This window comes from Pongo pygmaeus, chromosome 8 (assembly GCF_028885625.2).
Source record: "Pongo pygmaeus isolate AG05252 chromosome 8, NHGRI_mPonPyg2-v2.0_pri, whole genome shotgun sequence".
In the NCBI taxonomy this organism is placed as follows: domain Eukaryota; kingdom Metazoa; phylum Chordata; class Mammalia; order Primates; family Hominidae; genus Pongo; species Pongo pygmaeus.
Window position 1 is genome coordinate 48,232,470 of NC_072381.2, and position 16,238 is coordinate 48,248,707.

The 16,238-nt window shown below is 48.8% G+C and overlaps 1 long non-coding RNA gene across 1 annotated transcript; it reads right to left on the reverse strand.

The window, feature by feature from the left end:
* Positions 1 to 5,980: 5,980 nt before the first annotated feature.
* LOC129006441 (uncharacterized) lies at positions 5,981 to 15,911 on the reverse strand. The gene is made up of 5 exons (XR_008492000.1): positions 14,222 to 15,911; positions 13,124 to 13,181; positions 11,824 to 12,024; positions 7,689 to 7,763; positions 5,981 to 7,293 (listed from the first exon to the last, which is right to left on the reverse strand). It is a non-coding gene; the product is annotated as an uncharacterized LOC129006441 (long non-coding RNA).
* Between the last annotated feature and the right edge of the window lie 327 nt (positions 15,912 to 16,238).

Genomic DNA, 16,238 nt, shown 5'->3' on the forward strand with positions numbered 1-16,238 from the left:
GATTTTTAATGTTTTCCCACAGTTTTAAGTTTGTATTTCCAGTTTTTATAATTAAAGAAATAACAAAAGGTAATAGGAAAAAACACAAAAACCTATGCCTTCAAATGCATGTCCTCAAGTTCTCCATTCAGGCGCTTGACTCCAGCCCCTGGGCCTTCTTCCTTTTCCTTGAGGAAAATGTGCTTGTTCTTCTTCAGGGCCACTGATGAAGCTGTTCTGTGCCTGCAGAGGACCTCCCAGGAGGCCCTGCCATTCCCATCAAAGGTTACACCCTCGGAGAGAGCGCTCCTAATGTGTGCCACTCGCTACCACCTGAGATGCTATTTTTTATAGCATTCCTCACAACCAGAGACAATCTTAGTTGTTTGTGTTTGGTGTGTTTTTTGTTTCTGACCTGCCCCTTCTTCCACCTCCCTGTCCTTAGCTCAGTCACCAGAGCATCAGCTCCACGTGTCTTCCCTGTTCATGCTGAGTCCCAGGGGCCCAGGGCAGCGACGGTCACATAGCAGGTGCTCAGTAAAATATTTGTTGAGACTAACTAGAGATAAGAGAAGAAACAGTAGTTAAAAACAACAGGATCAGACTCCCCACTGTGCTTTCAGCCATCACAGGGGTGTGTGCTTTAATTTAGCTGGAGCAGCTCTCTGGGGAGGCACTGTACTTGAGCAGGGCATGGAGGAAGAGGGCATGGCAGAGAAGGAGCTGTCAGAGCTCAGAGACTGAAGGGACAGTGGACAGAGTGCTGCCCCACAGCGCAGGGAGTTTCAGCGGGCTGCTCAACCTGTCAGACAGAGCAGGGAACTCCTGCATGCAATGGGCAGAAAGTTCTATTTGCTTGCAGGTGGTTGTGTGTTTGCTAGGGCTGCGTAACAATGTCCCACAATCTGGGTGGCTTAAACAACAGAAATGTATTCTATCACAGTTCTGGAGGCCTGAAGTCCAAAACCAAGATGTTGACAGGGGCATGCTCTCTCCAAAGCCTCCAGGGAAAGATCATTCCTTTCCTCTTCCAGCTTCTGGAGCCCAGGGGCTCCTTGGCTTGCGGCAGCATCATACCAATCCCTGCAGCTATGGGGTGTCCCGTTCCTGTCTGTCTGCAACTGTATCTCTTCACCTCTTCCTGTGAGGATGCCAGTTGTTGGATTAGGGCATACCCAAATGACCTCATTTTAACTTGATTACATTGGCAGAGATCCTATTTCCAAATAAAGTCACATTCACATGTACCAGGAGTAGGACTTCAGCTTATCTTTTGGGGGACACAATTCAATCTAAACAGTGGTCTTTGTAGAGTAGTTTCCATGGGGGTGGTGTTTCATCTGCCAGAGATCTGCACCAACAGGTTACATCTATCCAACCAAAGAATGTTGCACTCCAGTCTCCAAAGGAAGAGTGGCCCATTGAAGCCCCCCAGGAAAAGTACCTCAGTCCAGGGCCCCTCAAAATAGGGAGTACTCTCACCTAGACCTCTAAAGGAGAAGGGTCTCACTCCAGAATCCTTCCAAGAACAATATCCATTGATGTACCCTAAAACTTAACATGCTCTACATCCAGTTAGGGCCCATGTTTTGATAGATTGGGAGGCCTGAGATTACCCTGATTTCAAATGTGCTAACAAGGCAAGCTTGACCTGTGTCTTTGCCTAGGTTTTAGAAAAAGAGGAGGCTTCACTGCTGTGTGATGTGGCACATCTTGTAAAAGCCCAGTCTTTCTATGTATGTGCTGGTGCAACCCTATGAGCAATGTACAATGATCCCTTATACAGAAGAGGAGACAAAGGATCAGAGCAGTGACAAAGACTTGTCAACAGTCACATGACTCAGTAGTAGTAAAGCCAGGCCTCATGGCTCTACTCCAATGATCTGTGCTTTGTACCATGAAGAGTCTGTGTTATTGGGGTGCAGTTACCATTGGTAAACCTTTAATCCATGCCTGGTCCCTTAAGACTGGAGGGCATCAGATGGGGCCTGAGGGGAATCCCTGGACAGTGAGCTTAGTGCAGAGGACCCTCCTATCTCACAGGCCATCCTCTCACCTGCTCATTGTTATTAACATTGGCTAAGCACAGACCAAGCATGGCAAGGAAGCTGTTTCTGTGGAGCCTGCAGTCTCCTAGGCTCTGACATTTGCATTCAGCATTGTGCATGGAGACTTCAGGGGGCAGCCAGCTAACCCAGATGGGAGGGCTTTTGCTTGAGGACATGACTACAAAGCCAGGTGCGGGAGGATTCTAGGAGCTCGGCACATCATGGAGGGAGGCCTGGGGTGGGCCAGTGAATGGGCTTCCTGGATTTAGACCATGGGGAGCAAGGAATGGTAGGATGAGCCCTGTGGTAATCAGAGGTGAGGCCACAGGGGGCCTTGATACCACACAAAGGAATGTGATGCTTTTCATTAACGTCCTCAGGGATTGGGGTCATCCAGGGAGCAAGAGAGATGGGTATCAGACTTCCAGATGCCGCTGCACTGTGCAAGACAGGACCCTGCTCACTGCGCCTGCCTCCTGGATCCTGGCATTGTTTAGTGCTGCCTTGGACCTCCCATCCTGAATGGAGAGGAGCAGCAGCTGTGCTTGGGCTGTGTCCTCTCACTGACGGGGTCAGACTATACCGGGGCCGTGAACCCTTTAGGATCCTGGCCTTTCTCCTAAGCCTGTGACCAAAAACACGCCCTGCCTGGCTGCTGTCTCAGTACACTAGGGAGCAGGGAAGCTCTCTAAGTCCCTGGCTTCATGCCATTCAACATGGCTACCAAGAGTGGCAGCCTTGAGACTGAGAGAGCAGGAAAGCCTGCCTACCAGACTGGCTGGGTGAACAGGGCCCTCATCAGAGGCACCCATTCCATCATTCACTTAAGCATCACATATTTACCAAGTACCCACTGTGTGCACAGTCACCTGTTTACTGCAGGGACAGAGAGGTGGGGAAGGGTAGACCCTGACTCCAACCTCCCCACAGTGCAAAGAAGCAGATGCCCAGAAAATGTTTATACATCCAGATCTGGGATCCAGAGCAGGGAGCAGTCACCCTTGATGCAGAGCCCTCAGTCCAGGGATGATAAACAGGAGCCCAGAAGGTTCTGTCTGAAGTTGGTTGATTTGCTGCTCTCATAGGGTCCTACTGTGAGGAAGCTCCTTCTCCCAATTCCCTAAAAGGCCATTTCAGACCTTCTGAACTCATAGCATTAATCCTTCTGCCTCAGTCTCAGTTGACGAGCCTGTTCCCAACATGGCCAAGGAGACAAAGCCAGCTTCAAAGGCCAATGTCCCCCAGTAGCCATCCTCATCCACTAACCAAAGGTTCCAGCTGCCCTCTGCCAGCCACTGGCTCCCAGAATAATGTCCTCAGCTCCAACTCACTCCCAAAGTCTAGTTCTGTCCCTGCACATACCCCAAAGTACTTCAAGCTCAACTTGCCTCAAACTCAATATCCATCCAGTCTGCAGCCTCTCACACCAAAGATATGTGCTCATTTATCTGAATTATATAACTTTATTAATGGTGGGGGTGTTCATCCAGCTCTTGGATTCAGAAATCAGGGGATTGTCCTTGAATCCCTTATGCAGTCCTCTGGATATGGGAAGTAGCTGAATATTTCTCCATTCCCCCTCCTCCTCCTGGCTTCCCATGTTCCTGCCACATCACCCTTCACCTGAATTTTGCCGTAGCATGACTGTTGATTCCACGCCTATAATGTGCCCTTTGCTAGTCCACCCTCCATGTTATCTCAAGGGTGAGTTCTCTAAAAGCACAAAGTTTAAATTCAACCTGACTTTCCATTAAAAGTGGACAGGACTCTTCAGAATCTGCTCCCTCCTCCCTCTACTCTGATGTTCTTCACCTTCCCCTATGACCTCTGTCCCTGCCTGCAGCTCCAGGAATCTGGAATTGTCCTGGCTGTGGGCACTGCTGACTACCTACCCTGTACTGCTCTCCTCCTCTCTCCTCATGTCACATTACCCCCTGCCCAGCTCTTGGGAGGAGGGTGGCTTGTCTTCCTTCTCTGCACGCAGCATCCCCTGCATAATTGACCTGGGGTGGGGAGACAGGCTGAAGCAAAGATGACTTCCTCTCGGTCTCGCTGGTGTGGATAAGAGAGCTTGTAGCGTGTTGCTGTTGGCTGCCCTGAGACAGACCACTGGGGCCACAGCCCTGGGATGAAGCTGAGGGTGAGGACAGTGAAACACGGGAGGAGAAGGCAGCTGGGTCTCTGGTGGAGGCATTAAGATGCTGAATGGCACCTCACCTGGAGGCTGACTTGGACTCGAGTTACACACACTTAGCAACGGTTTTTGTTACTAGCAGCCCAAATTCAACAGATGTTGTTCATGCCTCCAATGCCTGTGCACGCTCTGTTTAGACACAGAGTGAACACGTGTCCCACATGGCTGGGGACAGCACTGGTTTATGCCTATCGTTTGATTATCATTGGTAACCGCATCCCCTTTCCCTCTCCAGTGTTCCAAATCTGGACAATAGAGTAGGTGTTCCTGCTGCTGGAACGAGGCTGCACAGACATCTGCCTGGCACACTCCTACCCAGAAGTCTAGAGCATCGCCTTCCTGAGGAGGCTTATCCAGCCTCTCTCTACACGTCCCTGCTTGCCTGAAGGGAATCCCGTACTCCTTTGTAACAACCCCTGTTGTGTGGACATGCTGGTACTGCATGCACTAGACTGCACTGAAATGACTTATATTTATTTTTATTAGATTGTGAGCTCAAGGGGAGGAACCACATGGCCACGTGTGCTCAATAGATGATTGTTAAAGACATAAAGAAATCATTCAAGATATGTCATTTTCATATAGTAGGTAGGGCCCTCTGAGCCACAAGGTGGCCATGTAATAATTTACAGGGGACAGAGCCTGACAGAGCCTTGGGCTCCTCCTCCAAGGTCATGGGCACTCACTGACCAGCCAAAAGCCGTCAGTGGAGGAATCTCCTGACCCTCCTCAGCTCACTCAGCAGCCTGCAGGGTCTGCCTTCAAGAACCAGGCATGGTGCTCTGGGCTCCCATCTGGCCGGGGAGCCGGGAGCAGGACAACACCAACAATGCCCCAATGGCTCTCAGCTGCTTGGCTGAGGATTTTGTGATGCCTAAGCTGGGTAAGGGCTGTCCCCCACTTCCAGAAGGCAAGGGTCATTGCAATGGACAGGGCCCCAGGGTCCCTACTTCCCATCTCAAAATGAAATGCCCCTTTATTCTTAAGCAGACTTCAGGCATCCTAGAACTGAACTCCGTTTGTTATTTCTTTGTTGCTCTTTGTCCTCATGCACAGGACTGGGGGCTTCCTTGAATAGTTTCTCTATTGGAAAGACCCAAGTAAAGGGAGGTTGCATGGCTGTAGGTCTTCATTCTGTGTCTCCAGAGAAGGTTCCGTGCAGCCATGTGCTGCCTTCCCTCCTGGGCTGCCCTGGAAAACTTAGTTTATCAGATAGTCCCACCACCCCAGAACTGAGAGGGCAGAGGGGACCCCAGGAAAGGAGATGGCTCCTTAACAAAGAATGTGGGCACCTTGACAAGGAGAGTCAAAAAGAGTCCCTAACATCCTCCTAAAGCCAGCACCACCAATAAGAGTGACACAACCATTGGTGCTGAGAAGCGCAGCATGTGGCCCATGGCGGGGCAGCTCAGCACCTGGAGAGGCCTCCTGCCCAGCCTGCACTGTCCGTGGCTCCCATACAGTTCTGGATTCTGAAGGCCCAGAAAGGCAGGAGCTGGAGATTTTGCAGAGAGCTGTCAGAAGTAAAATACACCCATCAGAATAAACGCCTAGCATCATAACATGTATTCGGGACATTTTCTAGCATCATCTCTGCACTCCCGCCTGCTGTCTCCAAACACAGATGGTCCTGGGCCCTCAGCATCACTGAGAACCCACCCACTTCTCAACCTCTGTGTCTTTGCCCATCCATTTCTATCCAGCAAAACCGTACCAAAACTTTTAAACCCAGTTGAAATAACTTCTCCTACAAAGCCTGCTGTCTACGAGCTTCCAAAGTGGAAGAAATTGGGATTTATTTTTATTCCTAAAAACATTGGACCTCCTTGACTACAGATGTTATGATCCTAGAGTAAACATGTGAGTGTGTGTATGTGCCGCATATGTGTGTGTGCAAGCCCTAGCGACTGTCTGAGATCCCTTGGGGGGAGGCACTGTTTTGTCCAGATTCCCAGAAGTTTCTCTGTTTTGTGGTTGATGCTCTGAAACATTGAATGAGTTGATCACTTGCCTGAGGACTGGAAGGAGACTGCTGGTTGTTCAGGCAGATGAACTTCAAAATTATGAAAAATGATCTTTTTTCTCTTCTGGTTTGGCAAATAACTTTAATTCTGTAATGGAGAGCTTTAATTGGAACCTTGATTCTATATTCAGAGGTAATGGGCTTTACCAAAAATGGATTAGAGCAGTTCATAAATTTTTCCCAAAATGTTAACATACTACGGGGCCGATAGGAGTTGTTTAGCTTGGCAAAAAAAAACTAGCATTAAAGATTAAAATAACAACTTCCTGGATTCCTGTGCAGGCTGCTAACTTGTCCTGGTGTCCTTGGGCCCTGAGTGGACAGTCGTGACTTCATCAGTAATGAACATAAATCAACAAGAATCCCAATCTCTTCAGAGGTCTCTTGCAAGAAATTTGAGGGAAGAAACAGGCAGAGTGGGTGTCAAGGTATAATGACCGGTAACAGCTAACTTCCTGAGTGCCCATGCCGCCCACCTCTCCTGTGAGGGCTGTGCCTCTGTGACCTCCGTAACCTCCTGCCAGCCTGCGAGTGGCTGGGTGCCTTCCCCAGGTCGTGTGGCTGGGAACCTGTGACTGTACTGGATTTGAGAGTCCAGGTCCCTAACTGCTCTGCTGCACCTTCTCAATTAGAAACAACCTGCAGAGGTTCCAGATCAGAGAGCTTGGCTGAGGCAGAGAGGCGTACTCTGAAGGTTCGGATCTTGTGTTCTTCACTCCAGGCCAGGGACCATCGTGCCCCAGACGCAGTGAGGCTGGGCTCTGGAATAGGTCTAGACTGGGTCTGAATCCAGCTCTGTGGAGGGACAGGGTACCTCTGGGCTTGTTGTTCATGTCCTCAATGCGTTGGTGTCTTCATCTGTAGAATGGGGTCTCTATGACATTTAAAGGAGACACTTCATGTGCAGGGCTCAGCATGAAATCTGGGCTTGCGGCGAGATGGAAAAGGAGGAAGGGGAGGAGGAGGAAAGGCCATCGTGGCTGTGGGTGTTGGCAGGGCAGGGGGCAGAGTCTGTCTGCCCTCTTGAAATTGCTCCCATTTCTGTGGTCCTAAGAATGTTCAAAGAAAGAAAAATAAGTATTTGCAGACAGGCCCTCAGGAATCTGCTCCCCATGACTTTCTAGTGGCTGCCCTGTCTTTCAGCGCCTCTGGGGCCTGGTGCCCAATTGCTGTTTCTCCTTCACTCTTCCCCTCCTGCCCGCCCTTGCCATCTCTGGGATTGTGGGCTGGTCACTCAACTGGGTGCCAGGGCTGGTGCTTGGGTTTGTGTGGCGGCCCCAGCACCAGCACTGCACAAACACAGCCGGGCAACAAGTACTCTGTCCCCTCTCCTGCAGCTCTGCTGAGTGTTATACCCCAGCCCAGGTCCATCAGAGGGTGGGGCCCTCTGGACCACTCCCTCAAGAGCGACCTGCTGGCTATGGGACATCGGGGCCAGGCCTACCTTCCCACAGAGTCACAGGGATGTTTCCCACAACTGAGAGGGCTTGGAGCTCTTCCACCCGGCAATCCCTTTGACCTGGAAACCAGGGGGAGAGATTTATGGATCTCCAAGTTAATGAAGCTCAAACACCAGCTGCCTGGGCTTCAGTGGAAGGCATGGCCCTTCGTTCAGTTTCTCCATAGCTCTGCCGCTTTTACAGCCAGAGCCAAGATGACCAAATTCCTTACATAACCACAACACTAATTCATCATGTGTGTTTATAATAATGAACACACTTCAAGGCCATTGACAGCAAGCAGCCTCCTGATGGTTGAGTCTCCCTGGTCATGGAGTGCAAAAGCCCATCAGCCAAGCCTCGAGATCCGGGTGAGATGTGACTTATCTCGGGAATGGCTGGCTTTGAAAAATATACACAGAGTGACCCACGACAGACCCTTAAGCCCTGTTTGCAAGCTCTCATGTATTCTCTGCCTCATTAAAAATGTTGTTTAAAATTGCCGAGGGATAATTAAACAGGCCTGTGGTTGATTTACGGAGGACAAACAGAGCTATGAATGCACAGAAATATTGTGTTGTGGGGGAGGCAATTTATGAAGATAAGGCTAACTGTTGACCCGAGATTGACTACAGAAGTGATGTGTCTTGATGATGCTTCAAGTCCACAGAGGGCCAAAGTGTCCAGGTATTACATGCTGACTACCTGGCCCACATTTTGAGTTTAGTAACTTTTTAATCTCAATACCCCAACTAACAAATGAAATGAAAGATTGTGCCCATGCCGCTACCCCACACTCACAGGCACATGTTTGGAATTTGAAGTGGAAAACAGGGTGACTGACTGTGATACTGATGTTGGAGTGGCCCTCACTTCTCAGCACCCAGCCTTGCCTGGCAGCGTGGTTGACACTCCCCCAGGTGGTTTTTATGGCAAGTTATAAATCAGAGGGTGTGGGTTCCACCAGGCACATCTGGGTCCTCACTCTGGGAATTCTTTGGAGTGGGATGGGGAAGGACATTGTCATTCTCTCTTTGTGTTGATGCTCTTAGTAAGCAAACAAAACACAGAATGTAGCCGAGGCTGCCTCCATAGAGGAGAACCATCCTAGAAGGCAGAGAACATGAGACTTATGAGCCCGTGACCTTCCCGGCCTGGCTAAGCTCCCTGCTGATCCAGGAGCAGCTTCGGTCTATGCCCTGAGTCCTGATGCAGGCCCTGCATCCTGGCAGCTCCTGGAGCTTCCAGCAGCCGAGCCTGGGGCTAGTGTTTTGGGGCCACAGTCTCTGTCCTGTTCTGTCCAGTCCCTCAGTGGTCAGTGGCCACAGGGACACCTACTTCCAGCCACTTTAAAAGGTTGGGTCTCCACTGTGTCCAAGAAAGGCTCCTTCTACCCTGAGAGCTGTGTCCTGGAAGCCAGCCTGCGCCAGGGCCCTCCTGGACACCTTTGTGCATTTACCCATCACTCCCTTTTGGCCACTTCTTATCTCCTCAGCTCTGCCCTGAGCATATTTCCATCTCTAACACCTCCAACCCTGTGACCCATCCTGCAACCACATGCAGAGTTCAACACTGGAGCCCTGGGACCCGAGTCCTCTGTGCTTGGGTGCGAGGCCAAGCTTCACTTCCTCTGCCTGTGTACTCAGGGTTGTGTACCCCGAGTGCCCCAATAACTTCCAAAGGAAAAAAATTAAATCGAGCTCTAGAAATGACCACAGGTTGCATAGCGTTCATGACGCATTTTCCCTGCAGGGTCCTATCTTGAAGGTGCTCCCAATATTATCAGGGTGACCGTGAGAAAATGGCCTGATCCTGGCTTCCTTTGTTGGCTTGAGTCTACCTACTCTTCTGTTCACCACCTTAGAAACCCTGCCCTCCTCAGAAACTCACGCTTCTGCTTCTGTCTTGCTGAATGTCCCTCTGTCCATCTCCAACAACATCCCCACATGTCCCAATTAATGAAACTGCCCTCCCCAGCTTTAGGCTATCACTTTTCCTTCTGTCAGAAACTGCCTCAGAATCTGACTAACTCCTCCAGGCTCTGAACCCAAAGCTATTCCCAAATCACCACCAAACCTCCCTTTGTTCTAATGAAGGAAACATTTCACCAGCCTGGTTTGAGTTACTGTGTGTACTTGGAAATATTTGAAATACTCAAAATACTCTTTCCTATAGAATTAAGTTGATTTAAACTGTCCTTGTTTTCAATTTGTCTGAATTGGTAAATTTATTGGATGGGAAAGTTAAAATCAATGACTATGTTTTACACAACCCCCACAACCAAGAAACCCAAATCTTGAAATAAAGTAAATGGTTACTTTATTCTACTTAAGTGTCCCCCAGACTTAAGGTAATCACATACTTGAGGCTTTTACATTTCTGTCTTATTTATCAGTAATTCTAACCCAAGAGCCATTAAAAAAGTGGAACTTATTGTTTAGCTTGGAAGGGAAAGCTCCTCCTGTTCTGCAAATCACCGAGGCAACTCCCGTCCCGTCCACCGTGTCCTGAGCCTTTACAGCCAGGACCGGGAAAAGTCGGTTTCCTTTTTACATAAATAGGAAAGTCGTACCGCTGTGCATGTGACCCCAGAGACTGGCCTCTGCAGTGCACTCCAATCTGGTAAAAATGTCACTTCTCCCTCTCTCTAAGTTAAAGCATGTGGATAATTCGAACAACACAAGAATAAGCTAGAATGTGAAGCAGAGTCAATCTTATCAGTTAATAAAGTCAAGTTGTTGATTCAGAGAAGATTGGCACTGAGAGGATTTCAGGAGCAGCAGTGTCATCAGAGCCAAGGCTTCATTTGTGGTTGTTACCACAAACTCTTGGCTGAACCCAGAGGTGGACAAGAATTGGGTATGTCTGCGGGGAAGGATGCAGTGGGGGTGGAGAGGTATTTATGGGTTTTAAGATTTAAATAAAAAAAACGTATTGTCATCTGAAAGAAGATAAATAGCAAATTGTTGAAGCGACAGGCCCCTAGGGACTAATTACTCTTCCGCAGTAATTCATGAACTTCACCAGTGACTTACATTGACTTAACATGTCAAATGTCAGTTCTGTGTTATGAAATAAAAATACATGTTCTTTTAGTGTAAACAATACAGAAATGTTCTCAGATGTCCCAAGTCGTTAGTCATGTGGGACAGATTCAGTGCCCTATGATGCATGTCCACGGCTCTGTGCCTGAGGTTACAAAGTGTAACAGGGCAGCCTTATAGTTAAAATCCCAGCAGACACCTTGTTCATCTGGGGGCTGAGGAGCACCCACACCACCCCTTGGAGACATTCATGTTGCACATTCAGAATGCAAGAGTGATCATGAATAAATGTTCCTGACACTCCATTTTCCAATCTCCATTCTACTTTGGTTTTGGGGAGGTTGTTGCAGGACATTGATGGGGAGACCGCTGGCCAGCTGTTCCCCTGGTAGGGTTTGAGCCAGTAGCAGGGTGGCAAAGCTTACAGCACTGTGCTACACGGTGTGAGCTGCCTTGGTTTCTCATGGGGTAACACCACAGGTCGAATACAATGTGTCTGCAAACCAGGCTGAGAAGCTGGTGCACAGCTCACACGCTACACATGCTAACTCAATTGAAATAGGCTTTCGGCAACAGGTGCACACTGGTGCTTATTCTACACGAGGCTCCATGCAGGCCATAGAGGGCTAAGGCTCTGTGTTCAGTAGAGCAGGCCCTGTCTTGCTGCTTCTTCTCTGTGGCTTGGCTCAAGGTCTAACAGTTTACAGAAACCCAATCAGTGTTGGTTGGCTTGAAGACAGGATCTCTGCCTACAAACTTTTCATAGTTTAGGAGAAAAATCCTATTAATCATCCAAGGTTCAACCAAGAAGAGAGGTCACTCTAAATATTTATAACAGAGGACTCTCATTACCCAGGTTATAGGAAGACTTTGAGGCCAGAGCACAGTGACATTGGAGGGAGCCGTAACCCTCCCTGGGTGGAAGGAACTAAGGAGGTAAGTGGTGCTATGGGGCCCAGGTATGAGGGTCACCCTTTGGAAGCTGGAGTCTTGGCTTCCCTGGCAGGAGCTGGACCCTCAGGGAAGTCTGCTGGAGATAGTGCTTAGGTGTGGGGAAAATGATGATGGAGAAATACCCTGGCTTCCCCCTTCTTACCTCTCTTTTTAGCACCTCTCTCTGGGGTGAATCCCACCAGAAACCAATTGGCACAGGAGCCAGGAATGACAGTCTAACAGGCTCAATCCTTCCTTCCCTGAAGCCCATCCCCATAATGCAGAGAGGGAAAGGGCTTGGACTGGCTCTGAGGGCAGACAGGTCCAGGATTGGCACATCTTCCATTGGACAGCATCCCACAGCCTAGGAATAAATTTCCTTTATGTATTTAATTCTCAAAATCCCCACAAAGACCCCGTGAATGGTGCATTTTTACCTCATTTTATGTATGAGAAATGTAAGACCCAGAAGCTTCTGATAAATGACTATAAACTTCCCAGCTAGTGCCTGGCTCAGCAGTACTCAAGGTGGGTCTATAACCCCCATTTCCCTCTTACCCTTGCTCTACGTAACCCTCGAAAGGCTATTTTTCTTCTAAGGACCTATGGGGAGATCTTTCTGCTCATGAAGGTTTCGCATTTTAGATTATTGTTCAGATTGTCTATTTCCCTTTTGATCTCCTGTCTAGTTGTTCTCTCCATGATTCCAAGTGTGGCATTGATGTTGTCAAGTATTTGTATTGGTCTATTTTTCTCATTATTTTATATCAGTTCTGCCCCATGTATTTTGGGGGCTCTGTTAGAAACATATGTTTATAATTGTTATATCTTCTTCATGAGTTGACCCTATTGTTATTATAAAGTGTCCCTGCTTATCTCTGATAACTATTTTTGTTTGAAAGTTTATTTTGTCTGATGTCAGTATGGCCACTCCAGTGTTCTTACAGTTGTTTGCATGATTATTTCTTTTCCATTCTTTTACTTTCAGCCCATTTATATCTTTGAATCTAAACTGTGTCTCCTGTAGCAAACATATAGTTGGATCTTGCTTTTCTTATCCTGGCTGATCTGATAATCTCTGTCTTTTGTGTTGCTTAATCCATTAATATTTAATGTTAATATCCATAGGTTTGGATTTATGTCGGCCATTTTACTTTCTTCTTTATGTCTCATGTCTTTTGGTCAAGTTTGCCATATAAAGCTGTATATTACAAACCTGGGGTTTTGGAATGCAAAATTTAATAGCATAAAGTATTATTTTGCTTTCTTTCTTTTGTGCATGAATCTCTTCCAAGGTCTTCTCTAGGAGGAACTCAAACACCTCTTCTCCACCTTGCAAGTCCTGCTGAGTTGCTCTGGGAAGGGGTTAGGAAGGGAGGTAGGGATTCACATGCTTCTGGTAGATGAGATGAGTTGCGAATAGGGAAATGCCCAGTAGCCCCTCAGCCACCACTCCTCCTTACCTGCATCTCTTCAGATCATTCTCTTCAAGTCATTTCAGGTGCATGAAGACATTGGTATCTGAATGGCAAAGAAATTCTCTTCAGACCTGCCCATCACTGTTCATGGGGACCAGAGGGCAGTTCTCTGTGGATCACAGTTAGTCTAAAGCACCTTCCCCTAAAGCTACCAACATTGAGGCATCAGCCAAGGCTTACCCGCCATGTGCTTTAATCCACCCGCTGAAAGCCACAGGCTTGTGGCAAATGGTAATAGGGAAGCTGATTTGGCAAAGTGGAAAACATGATATTATCAAGTGAATAAAGCAAACTACTAAATTCTACTCCTTGCTGGGACCACCAGGAATAACTAAGAATGCCTGTGGACAGGACTGAGGGGCGGCATGGGTCAGACACTATTTTTGTCGTCGTTTAGTGGTGATGTGCCTACTGCTTCTCTTTTGTTACATGTCCTTCATTAGTGTCATAATTATGTTTTTTGATGTAAGAATCAATTAAAAAAAGAAAAGACAAATTAAGGAAGGGCTGATGGAAAGAAGAGGTGGGGAGGGAAAGAGGTAGAGAGGGAGAGAAGACAAAGAAAGGGAGGTTCGATTTCATTTGGGCTGTAGGAAAAAGCTAATCCCCTCAAGTTTTAAGCCAGCTATAGTTGATGAGTAACAAAGGGAAGTCCAAACCTCATTTATGTTTTAATATTGACTTTGTGTAGTAAAAAGCAGGGAAAAAATGGTGTTATAGGGAGTTCAAGACCTAAAACGGAGCATCTGAAACATAACCTAAAAAAAGGATACTGTGATTCCAATCCAAGGACTTTAATTTCACACAAGGGAGTAGGAAACTGCATGGCCTGTAAAACGTTTTTTACGTTTGGTTATTTGCCCTGGGGGAGGAAGCCGAGGCTCATCTCTGCATCCCGTCCCCTCTGAGCTCTGCAGAGGACGCTGCTGCTGCTGCGCCTGCTCTGCCCGCTGCCCATGACTCTCTGCGAGGCCTGTGCACTGCCTGTCACAGTCTCCTCTCCTATGATCGCTGCCCTGCCTTGGCTCCCATATCCCCTGTGTTGGAACCTCTGTCCTGTTAGGCTCCATGACCTGTTCTCACCTGATTCCCAAAACCAGCTGAGATGTTTCCAACTCCCTGGAGCCTTCCTGATCTCTGGACCTCATTTTAAAAGAGCAGCTGAATTCCTCACAGTTGTGTTTCTGGAGCTCTGATACTCTCTCTTCCTAGGAGAGATGATCACCTGTCAGGTTGCGTCCTGGATACCTGTTGGGTGGTTTCTGTCGGGTCATCTTAGCTGAGCTGGCCGTTATTCCTCAGAATTGTCTTCTCTGAATAGTTCCAAGGCAGCCTGAAGCACATGTTGTGACGCAGAAGGCTGCAGCATGGGAGCAGCCTGCCCGCTCATAGGTCCGTGCAGGCCGTGTGCCTGACCCCCTGGCTCACCCGGTCAGCATGGGGCAACTGCTGGTGGCCACTTTCAGGTCCTGCTGTAGCCCCTGCTCTGGCCTCTCCTACTAGAGATCAAAGCAGTTTCAGCTGGTCCTTGTGGGTCCTGTGCAGCCGCAGGGGCCACTTGGTCTTGCTTCCTACACTTGACATCTGTCATCCTCCTTGAATGCTTGCCCTGTCATACAGGCTCTGGGCCACAGCCTCAGATGCAGAAACAGCAGCAGCAGCCCCACAGGCTGAGGAACCAAATCCCTGCTTGAGGCCAAACCCCTGCAAGAAATGTATTATTCTACAGCTACTGCAGTTCTGCTTGGCACTGGACCTTCACAGATGCCCACCTGCAAGCTGCCCAGATCCCTCTCAGGCGGGGCCAGGGATCAGCTCTGGTTCTTCTCTCTTGGCAAGTTTAGGCATAGAGCAGGCACTCACAGAACACAGGTTGGTTGGGGGCCTCGATGTACCCAAGCTGGCTGAGATGGCCTTGCAGACCCTGGCTGAGCGGGTCTGAAAAGAGCAAGGGCTGGCTGGCTTCCCATGGCTGGAAGAGGCCTTTTGGTTGTGGTTGTTTTGGGTTTTTGGTTCCCCTCATGGTGGGACTACTTGTCAGGCAGGTGCTTGGAGACAGGATCCTGACGGTTGTGACTCCTCAGATGCCTTCATCTGTCCAAATGGTCTGACGATGGCTGGGCCCCAGGGACAGGAGTGCATCCCTGTGCAGTGTGGTGCTTCAGGCTGCCTGTGCTGCACCCTCCTGGAGCTCCAGGATGGCTCCTTCCCCTTGGATCCCTTGGACACAGATATCTTTGTGTCTCTGGTCTTTGGGATCTGGCACCAGGCTCTCCCACGGGAGGACAGACTGTGGCTGCTGGCCTGGTTTGTGGACCCTAACAATGAAGTCTCTATGATGCAGTTAGGTCCAACTGACATGTGTTTTCTCCCATAACTCTGGCACGACCACCACGCTGCCTCCAGTGCTGCTGCCCACCCTGCACGCTCTCTGTCCAAACCCTAGTGCATTTCCCTGCTGACTGTGTGGTGCCCAATTGGGGGAAGGGGGCAAATCATCCCCCTACTTGGATCCTTTCTGAGCTAGAAATTCCCAGTGTGAGCTGCTGTGTTGAATTTAAGAATGATGTCCAAATGTCATCAGTATCCATTGCTTGGCTCTGCTCCCAGGGCCTGAGGACAAAGCAGGACTCTGTGGTCACAGGCAACAGGCCCTGCTCACCGCCTTGCTCCACCAGGTGGGCTAAACGGCAGCTCCATCTCCTCCTGCCCACCTCAAAGCCAGGATCTACAAGGATGTCCAGGTCAGTGCAGCATCACAGCAAATGACCCCAGGCTTCCTTCTCTCCATTGTTTCATAAAGTTCTCTGATGTGCATGTTACCATGGTTACAGATCCATCAGTACATTGCTCTCCAAGTGATCAGAGACTTTCTGCTTCTTAGTGGCTTTCGGTCACTTTAGAAAGGGCCTTGGATGTCTAGAGAGGGGGTGTGGGCAGACATGAAATGACCACTGAATGGTCTGTACTTCCAGTTTCGGGGCTCTTGGGGCTGGGGTGGCATTATGGCTGAGTTGTGTTCTCCCAAAACTTGTATGTTGAAGCCCTAACCCCCACTACTGCAGAATATGACTGTGTTTGGAGATAGAATCTTTAAAGA